The sequence below is a fragment of the Bos taurus genome, chromosome 10 (assembly GCF_002263795.3).
Source record: "Bos taurus isolate L1 Dominette 01449 registration number 42190680 breed Hereford chromosome 10, ARS-UCD2.0, whole genome shotgun sequence".
Classification (NCBI taxonomy): domain Eukaryota; kingdom Metazoa; phylum Chordata; class Mammalia; order Artiodactyla; family Bovidae; genus Bos; species Bos taurus.
Genome location: NC_037337.1, coordinates 4,021,218 through 4,030,934, shown reverse-complemented (window position 1 = coordinate 4,030,934; position 9,717 = coordinate 4,021,218).

Below are 9,717 nucleotides of genomic sequence, written 5' to 3'. Positions count from 1 at the left end.
TATATTTGGTTGCATGTAACAGAAAACTCAAAAGAAAGAAAGGAAGTGAAGTTGCTCAGTCCTGTCTGACTCTGCGACCCCATGAACTGTAGCCCACCAGGCTCCTCCGTCCATGGAATTTTCCAGGCAAGAGTACTGACGTGGGTTGCCAATTCCTTCTCCAAAAAACATAGTCTAAACAAGTTAGAGTTTAATTTTCTCTTCAGTAAAAGAAGACGGGGGTCGGGGTGGGGGGGGAGTAGGACGTCTAAGGCTAGAAGGGAAGCCCCAAGATTCCTAGAGAACTGGACTCCTCTCTTTTTCTTCTCTAGTCATCCTAATACATGACTTCTATCCTCAGGGTGTCCTCGGGAGTCCGAGCTGGAGGTTGGAGTGCCAGGCATCAGAACTGTGTTTCAGTTAGGAGAGAAGAAGGGAGAGGGCAGAGGGCTTCCCTGGAAGCCGCACGTAACAACTTCCGGTGACATCTCACTGACTACCTCTAGCTGCAAAGACCGCTGGGGTTTTGTTTTTATTTCTCTATGCTGGGCACATTGATCAAGGTTCTATAACAAAGAAGGGGGAGAAAATACATTTGGGACTTAAGTGCCAAAAAATGTGGGCTTCGCAGGTGGCACAGTGGTAAGTCTGCCAAGCAGGAGACGCAGGTTCCATCCCTGGGTTGGGAAGATCCCCTGGAGAATGGCAACCCACTCCAGTATTCTTGCCTGGGAAATCCCATGGACAGAGGAGCCTGGCGGGCTACAGTCCATGGGATGGCAGAAGAGTCAGACATGACTTAGCAACTAAACAGCAAAACAGCCATAAAATACAGCTTTTCAGAGTAGAACTGTGGGGCCAATAGCAGGTAAAGATATGGCTATATTTCTGGTTTTATTTCCCACTTGCAATAGTCATTTGGAAAATACGAATAAGATGGTGTATGCAATTTTTAAAAAGTTATAACTTTACTAAGATTTCCAGCTTTTTCTTATCCACAATTTCAAGTCATAATTGATGAGACTCTGTAAATTCATAGTATTTAAACTATTTTTCCAGACTTTTTTAATTAAAAGAAACACAGAAGTGGTATTTTAGATCAAATAATTTTCTTCCTTATTTTTATTCTGAAATTTTAATCTGAGGCTTTTTATCTGTAAAACATTACTCCCAGGTTTCCCTTTCAAAGAGGAAATGTCCATTATTAGAACTTTCTTTATCCTTTAACGAAATATAGGAAAAGAATATATGAATCATATTTTCAGAGAATTTCCTGAGTTATACATAATTATAGCTAAAAACCTTTCTTTTGACCTCGGTTTCTCCAGTTATAAAGTAGATATATATATATATATATATTCATTCATGAATATATATTCATGAATATATATTGAATGAATATATATATATATATTCATTCACTCATTGAATATATACTTGTGGGCTTATTAGGTATTGGATACTTTATATATGATAGTCCTTTTTGTCTGTGTTAACAAAATAATGGGGGTAATTATTAATTATGGAGTTTGGTACTCAATTGGTACTTTTACAGTTAAATTTCTTTTCATACAAGTAAACCAAATTTGATATATTGAAGAAAGAAACTTAAAACTCCTTCTGGAATGAGATGCAAATATTTCAACTAGGTACACATTCAGTTCAGTTCAGTTCAGTCGCTCAGTCGTGTCCGACTCTTTGCGACCCCATGAATCACAGCATGCCAGGCCTCCCTGTCCATCACCAACTCCCAGAGTTCACTCAGACTCATGTCCATCGAGTCGGTGATGCCATCCAGCCATCTCATCCTCTGTCGTCCCCTTTTCCTCCTGCCCCCAATCCCTCCCAGCATCAGAGTCTTTTCCAATGAGTCAGCTCTTCGCATGAGGTGGCCAAAGTATTGGAGTTTCAGCTTTAGCATCATTCCTTCCAATGAACACCCAGGACTGATCTCCTTTAGAATGGACTGATTGGATCTCCCTGCAGTCCAAGGGACTCTCAAGAGTTTTCTCCAACACCACAGTTCAAAAGCATCCATTCTTCGGCGCTCAGCTTTCTTCACAGTCCAACTCTTACATCCATACATGACCACAGGAAAAACGATAGCCTTGACTAGATGGACCTTTGTTGGCAAAGTAATGTCTCTGCTTTTGAATATGCTTTCTAGGTTGGTCATAACTTTCCTTCCAAGTAGTCTTTTAATTTATTGGCTGCAGTCACCATCTGCAGTGATTTTGGAGCCCCCCAAAATAAAGTCTTTTAATTTCATGGCTGCAATCACCATCTGCAGTGATTTTGGAGCCCCCCAAAAATAAAGTCTGACACTGTTTCCACTGTTTACCCATCTATTTCCCATGAAGTGATGGGACCAGATGCCATGATCTTTGTTTTCTGAATGTTGAGCTTTAAGCCAACTTTTTCACTCACCTCTTTCACTTTCATCAAGAGGCTTTTTAGTTCCTCTTCACTTTCTGCCATAAGGGTGATGTCATCTGCATATCTGAGGTGATTGATATTTCTCCCAGCAATCTTGATTCCAGCTTGTGCTTCTTCCAGCCCAGCGTTTCTCATGATGTACTCTGCATATAAGTTAAATAAGCAGGGTGACAATATACAGGCTTGATGTACTCCTTTTCCTATTTGGAACCAGTCTGTTGTTCCATGTCCAGTTCTAACTGATGTGCTGCAAATGTTACCTATTTTTTTAGCGTTCCCTCAGCTTGCTAGGGGGAAGTGTTGTATTTCACAAAGCCATTTCATATTATATTGTTTACTCTTAAATAGGAAAATTGTTAATATTTATCTTCTAGTACCCTTATATGTAATGATTCACAATACATGTTTTGCTATATAGCAGAGAAGATAAATATTGTACTAGATAAGTACTAGAAGATAAATATTAACAATTTTCCTATTTAAGAGTAAACAATATAATATGAAATGGATTTATGAAATATAACACTTCCCCCTAGCAAGCTGAGGGAACTCTAAAATAGATAACATGTGCAACACATATTTTTAAAATTTATATTAATGTAGCACATATTTTTAAAATTTATATTAATGTAGCTATATTGCTGCTTCTCTAAGGAAATACTTACAGTGTCACTGTGTTCCAGAAATATGTTAGAAAGAAAATCATAGTAGAATCCTCTGTAACGGGAAGTGTCATAATAATGTTTCCCCTGATAGAATTCAAAATTGTGCCCCTCCGGGTAAATGAAGAGAGAGGTCAGAGTCAGAGCTCAAGGTTGGGGTACTGTGGTTTACTCTCAGTTTGTTACTAATTGTAATCACCTTCTGACACTGGCCAAACCAGCAAAACTCTGGACGTCCTCACTTTCCTCTGCCAGCGTACATGGGGCGGCAGCGGTCAGGGTGGAACCTTGGCAATCCTGGGAGCTTCATGACACAGCTGACGACCTGCGAGCGTTAGGAGAGGGGCCGCAAAAGTTATTTGAGCTCTTAAAAGAGAGTATATCTATTTCACATCACAGAAGACACAGGTCCTTGCATTTCAATTCTGGATTCAAATAAGAAGCAGATGAAGTAGAGTCAGTGAGGAGAGGTGAGGCAGCGAGGATAGCCAAACTTGGAAGGAGAGTGTTCCCCGAGAAGGGAATAAATGCGGGAGTTATGGAAGAGCAGCAAGTAGGTTAATAAATAGAAGTTTCATGCATTTTCCCATGTGCCCTTAATCTTATTCAGACAAAGGTGCTACTTTTAAAATTTTGAATATACTCCATAGCTCACCTCTGCCTTGGCTGGCTAATTGTAAGTGAAAATTCTTGACCAAAAGCTTGTCCTTCTTACTGCTTAAAGTCAATGTTTTTATAGTATGATGTTTAGAGCCTTTTTCTTACCATTTTTTTCTACTCTGTAAATTTCTCCCCAGATACTTCTCCCCTGTATAATAGATCATCACTACTTGAAGCCCTATCAACTATCAGTACTTGGATTAACCAGTAAATTGGTGGCCAATATTGATGTTGACATTTTAAACTTCAAATTAATGGAGATATGAGCTGTGTTCTTTGCTGAGAAACAGTGGCACAAAAAGATTTTTTAAATATGTTTTGTCACAAAAGAAAACAATAGATGCACGTTATCACTTTTACCAAAGCCAATGAACTCTGCTATGTGATAATCTTACACTAATTTCTTCCTTTAAATGCAACCCCATCTCCTCACTCACTGCTGCCAAAACCATACCAGATCTGAATCCTGAAAATGACCCCTTCTCCTTCCTCCCATGTCTTCCCTCCCACAATTCTCACAAAAGAAACAACCCTCTACAATAAACAAGGAATTAGAGGAGAATGGTCTAGAGCCAGCCCATTTATTACAGCACTAAGTAACTTCTTTCATCCCTGGCTTGTAACATCTCAAAGCAGCAATGGACTCAAGATTCTCCAGGATGGTTAAAAAACACTGAGACTAACCTGTGAGGCAGAAGAAATAATACAAAGTGAACCTTTGCCCCCAGAGAATGACTGAGGTCCTGCGGGAAGATTCTTCAGCCTTGCAAAGAGCAAACTTATGTGGCAGTAACACAAGCAAGCGTGATGAGAGAAGGAGATCAAAGAAACTAAAAACGGAGTATGTGGTTAAATTATTTATGATCATGCCACAGCTGTATTGATCCGAGGCAGGTTCCTCTCTTAACCCTACCTTCCCCGTACTTATAGAGGGTGTGGATGTCATCCATCCTCCAAAGAATTATGTCCCAATGTGAACGGGTTGGGGACAAGGTGTGGGGTTAGTTTTCAGGACCTTAGTTACAAGAAGCCTGGTTATCTAATATAGTTCTACCATATCTAGTGACAGACAAACCAGTGATCTCTTTGCATATCCCATTTCCTAGGAAAGAAATGGTGTATCATTTCACAGTGTACCTTGCAGGAAAAAAAGTTCTGCCCTCCCTGCCAGATCATATTACCTTCAGCATCAAAAAGTCTAATACAAAATTGAGGTTTTGAAAGCACAGCATGGTATTGAAAGGGCACTTATATTTTAAGAGTCTTGCTTATTTTGCTCACTGCTGAATCTGCACTGCCAGAACATTGCTGGTCGCACAGTAGGTGGTCAGTCATATTTGATGAATGAATGAATGAATGTTGTTGGTATACTTATCGGGACTCAGTGAATGGACATGGAATGCAGGCATTCAAGTCTCTGTGCTCAGCAGCTTGGCTGATGGGACCGCAGGCTCCTAAGATAGCTGGAACTGGCCATTCCAGGCTTCCTTCTGGGCCCAGTCTTACTTGCTTGAGAAACAAGTGTCCTCTGAGACCATGGATGAATTTAGGATATGTGCACCCAGTTCCAACTTTGTAGTCTGGGAAACTCTGAGACAAGAATTGATCCTCTGTCCTTCAACAAACCGCCCTAAAGCAGTTTGCCACCCTCTTTGGGCCAAAGATTGTCTGTGATAAACTTCTGAAGAAAAGAAGCTGGTAGAAAACACAATATCCTTTTCACTTCAAGGGAAAGGGAACTTAAAAGGAAAGTTCTTCTTAATGTTGCTGAGGTAACTAACATTTCATTTGGGGGGAAAAAAATCCTTATTCTGATGCAGAGGGGAAAAAAAGATTGGTAGCTGATCAAGCTGGTTCATTCTAAGAAAGTCTAAGAATTTGTCCCAATTGAGTGTTGAAAAGTCATTTAGGGAAGGCAAATTGTGACTTATCTCTGTAACAGACAACTTTGGCTAATGTATTACTACCTTTATTCCTAACAGCTACATTTTATGGAATTTAACCAAAAAACCACATTAGAAAGAGAAGAAAATGTTACTAGGTAGATGTGTTTAGCTTCTGGTGATAGTTAAACTGATCAGAGAATACTAGAAATTATCAGGTTCCAGCAAGACAATGGCACCCCACTCCAGTACTCTTGCCTGGAAGATCCCATGGACGGAGGAGCCTGGTGGGCTCCAGTCCATGGGGTCGCTAGGAGTCGGGCACGACTGAGCGACTTCACTTTCACTTTTCACTTTCATGTGTTGGAGAAGGAAATGGCAACCCACTCCAGTGTTCTTGCCTGGAGAATCCCAGGGATGGAGGAGCCTGGTGGGCTGCCGTCTGTGGGGTCGCACGGAGGCGGACATGACTGAGGTGACTTAGCAGCAGCAGCAAGAGTCTAAAATGGCATCAACCTTGGAGTTTGAGGAAGAAGGAAATAGAGCCATGCAAAGACCTCTGTTCCTTCCATGTCAGGCTCCTGGAAATGACAGATCTTTTATGCTTTTTTAAAAAATTCATAGCAGTACTAGGAAACAGGAAGTGATACATTGGGCAGGCCAGAAATTATTATAAGGAATCCTGAAATATATGCAAAGCAGATGGAATAATGTTAACAGAGAAAAGCTACTAAGCTAAAAATGGAAATGACTTCAAATGTGCTACTGACTCAGGGCACATACAAGGAACAGGAAGAATCCTAGGCCCCCAGAAAGTGATCAAATGAGACAAATATGGACATTGAAGCAAAAATGCTGAAGAACATGTTGGTACATCAGTAATGTATTAATAGACTTATATATCATAACCAAGCAGGACTTATCCCAGAAGAGATTCAACACTGGAAAAAACTTAACATAATTCACTCTATTATTACATTAAAAATGGAAATCCTACAGTCATGTAAACAGATGCCTCATGAAAGAATTCAATTAATTTCAACATGTATATCTAATAAAAAATTCTTTTTAGCATAGTAGGAATAGAAAAAACTTTCTTACCCCAATAAAAGATATTATTAACCCAAAATCCTTAACCCCCCAAATCCTCAACTACAAAGATGAACTATTTGGAAGGTTTCCATTAAAATCAGAAATAAGTCCAGAATGACTTATCATTTCTGCTAGCCAACATTATAATGAAAAGTGTAACAAAATGGGCAAAAAATTCTCTAAATATTGGCAAAGAATAGGAAAAGTGAGCTATGTCTATTCAGATAATATAATGTGTGTTCTTTTTTTTTTTTATTATTCCAGGAGACTTAACTAGCAAACTATTAGAAATAATAACAGAGCTCAACAGTGCGACCAGAAACAAGACAGACAGCCTTCAGCCTTAGATGGATGTGTGTGTTCCCTCCAGAGCACTTGTGTGGAAATCCCAACCCCTATTGTGATGGTATTAGAAGGTAGGAGCTTTGGGAGGTGATTCAGTTCAGTTCAGTTGCTCAGTCGTGTCCGACTCTTTGCAACCCCATGGACTACAGCATGCCAGGCCTCCCTGTCCATCACCAACTCCTAGAGTCCACCCAAACTCATGTCCATTGAGTCAGTGATGCCATCCAACCGTCTCATCCTCTGTCGTCCCCTTCTCCTCCCTCCCTCAATCTTTCCCAGCATCAGGGTCTTTTCAGATAAGTCAGCTCTTCTCATCAGGTGGCCAAAGTATTGGAGTTTCAGCTTCAACATCAGTCCCTCCAGTGAACACCCAGGACTGATCTCCTTGGGAGGTGATTAGGTCATAAGAATGGAGCCCTCTAGAATGAGATTAGTGGCTTCTACTAAAGACATATTTTTCTTTCACAAAAAATGTACCTCAGTTAACATTGATATTACTAATTCTTTGAATTCTTTGCCTGGTAAAGAATGAAATGGTTTATTTCATTTTTTTCCCAAGGAGTTTTCTTTTTCTCTTTCAATTGGGACAGATTCCTCTGTCTTCTCATTCTTTCTGACTTTGTCTCTCTGAAATTCTGTGAGACAGTTACCCATTGTGGTCTTGAAGGAGTATGCTCCTTATGTGGGCGCATACTCATTCAGTGAGTGCCCAGTGGCTTTGGCAAGAGAGCTGAATCTGCTGTGGTCCTGAGTCACATCTCCCCCAGGGTGTGCTGGCAGCTACTGGCTTGGTAGGAGGTGCGCTTGAGTTGGAGGGGCTTGGGCTGGAGCCAGGTGTGAGCTAGGTCTTCCTGTCTTTCCCTTGACCATCATCACCCAGTCAGGGGCCGGCTTGGGTCCCAGGTTACTGGAGCGGAAGCCTTGAGGATTGGGTCTGAGCTGTTTCCATTCCCTGTTAGTGAGTTCTCCTGCCCATCCCAGCACCCGTCCCTTCACCCTATGGGGAAGCAGTGCTGGACAAGGAGGGCTGGTGTGGGCCCTTGGTGTGAGTTGGGGCATGGCCTGTAGCAGTCTGGCTGGGGTCAGAGACCCAGGCTGCATTCTGACCTGCCGCCTATGGAAGAACCAGTGACGGCTGGCCCTGCCCTGCTCGGACGTCACATCAGGCCTGAGTCACATGTGGTCTCTCTGCTGAGCCCTCTCCCTGAGCCTTGGCAGCCCCCAGCCCAGTGTAGAGCTGGTTGTGACGCAAGCCGCTGTCTCAGGCTGGGGCAGGCTCGGGAGCAGTGTGCCATCTCAATCCACCGTCTCTGCCTTGCTTCGGGAGCAGGCTGGTGGCCGTGTCCTCCTCACGAGTGGAGTCCCGCTTTCTGCAGGCCTCCTGTTAGCCCCACCAGCCCTCCAGCCAGTCACGGGGGCTTGTCCTCCCCGTGTTGGACCTCAGGGCTAGGGTGCCGGTTTGTGCCTGAATGACTCACTCCCAGGGCGAATCTCCACCCGTGTAATCCCTGTTTGCCTCTGACACTCTCCCAGGACCACAGGTCCCAACCTGACTGTTCCCCTTCCCTTCCCACCTGATTCTGCTGCATGTATCTTTCGTACCGCCTTGGTTGTATGACAGTCTTCTTGCCAGTCACCAGTTAGTTTCAGTGTGAATTGTCCCACGTGTAATTGTATTTTTGATGTGTCCACAGGGGCAGGTGAGTTCTGCATCCTCCTATTCCATCACCTTGCTCTCCACCCTTTCATCACTGATTTGAAGTATCACCTGTATTACTTAGAAAATAAATATAAATCATGTAAAATCTAATCACAAGTTTTAATCTAGATTTTCTATTCTGTCTTATTGATCTACTTACTATTCTTATACCAATTGTTCTAATTATTATGGCTTCATTTTTGTATTTGCTAGAGCGTTGTTCTTTTATAAATTGTTTTGACTAAAATCTTGTGTATTTCTCTTTTGAATTAATTTTATAATTAACTTGGCAAATTCCTGGAAAATCCTGAGAGTACTTTTATTGTGATTATTTTGGATTTACAGATTAATTAAAAGATTGCAGAAATTTGTTGCTAACACACTGTCTTGCAAATATACTAAAGGAGGTTTTCAGAATGAAAGGAAATGACTACAGATAGCAGAAAATGATGAGTACCAGAAATGATAAATCATGAGTAAATAAATTGTGTACATATGTTTTTAAACTCAATTTCTTTTGCAATCTTAGACTGCAATGTTAGACTGTGTAAAGTGCTAATTATAAGAATGTATTCTTGGGTTGATAACATACATAGGTGTTATACATACATAATATATATGGCAATTGAGGGGGGAGAATTGGAACTACCTTCTTAAGCTGCTATAATTTACTGGTATTAAGTCACTATTAACCTAAAGTAGATTGTGACAGGTAATATTTATATCATAACTCTTAAAGTAACTATTAAGAAATAGGAGTTGTTAAAAATCAACAGAAGAATGAAAGTATGTTCATTAAAAAATATTAAACACAAAAGAATACAGTAAAGGAAGAACAGAGGAAGAACAAAGATCTGAGAAATGGAATTCTCTACCCAATAGCAGAATGCACTACATTTTAAGCATACATGGAATATTACCCAAAACATAATATTTTAGGAAATAGTAAACTACTACCCAA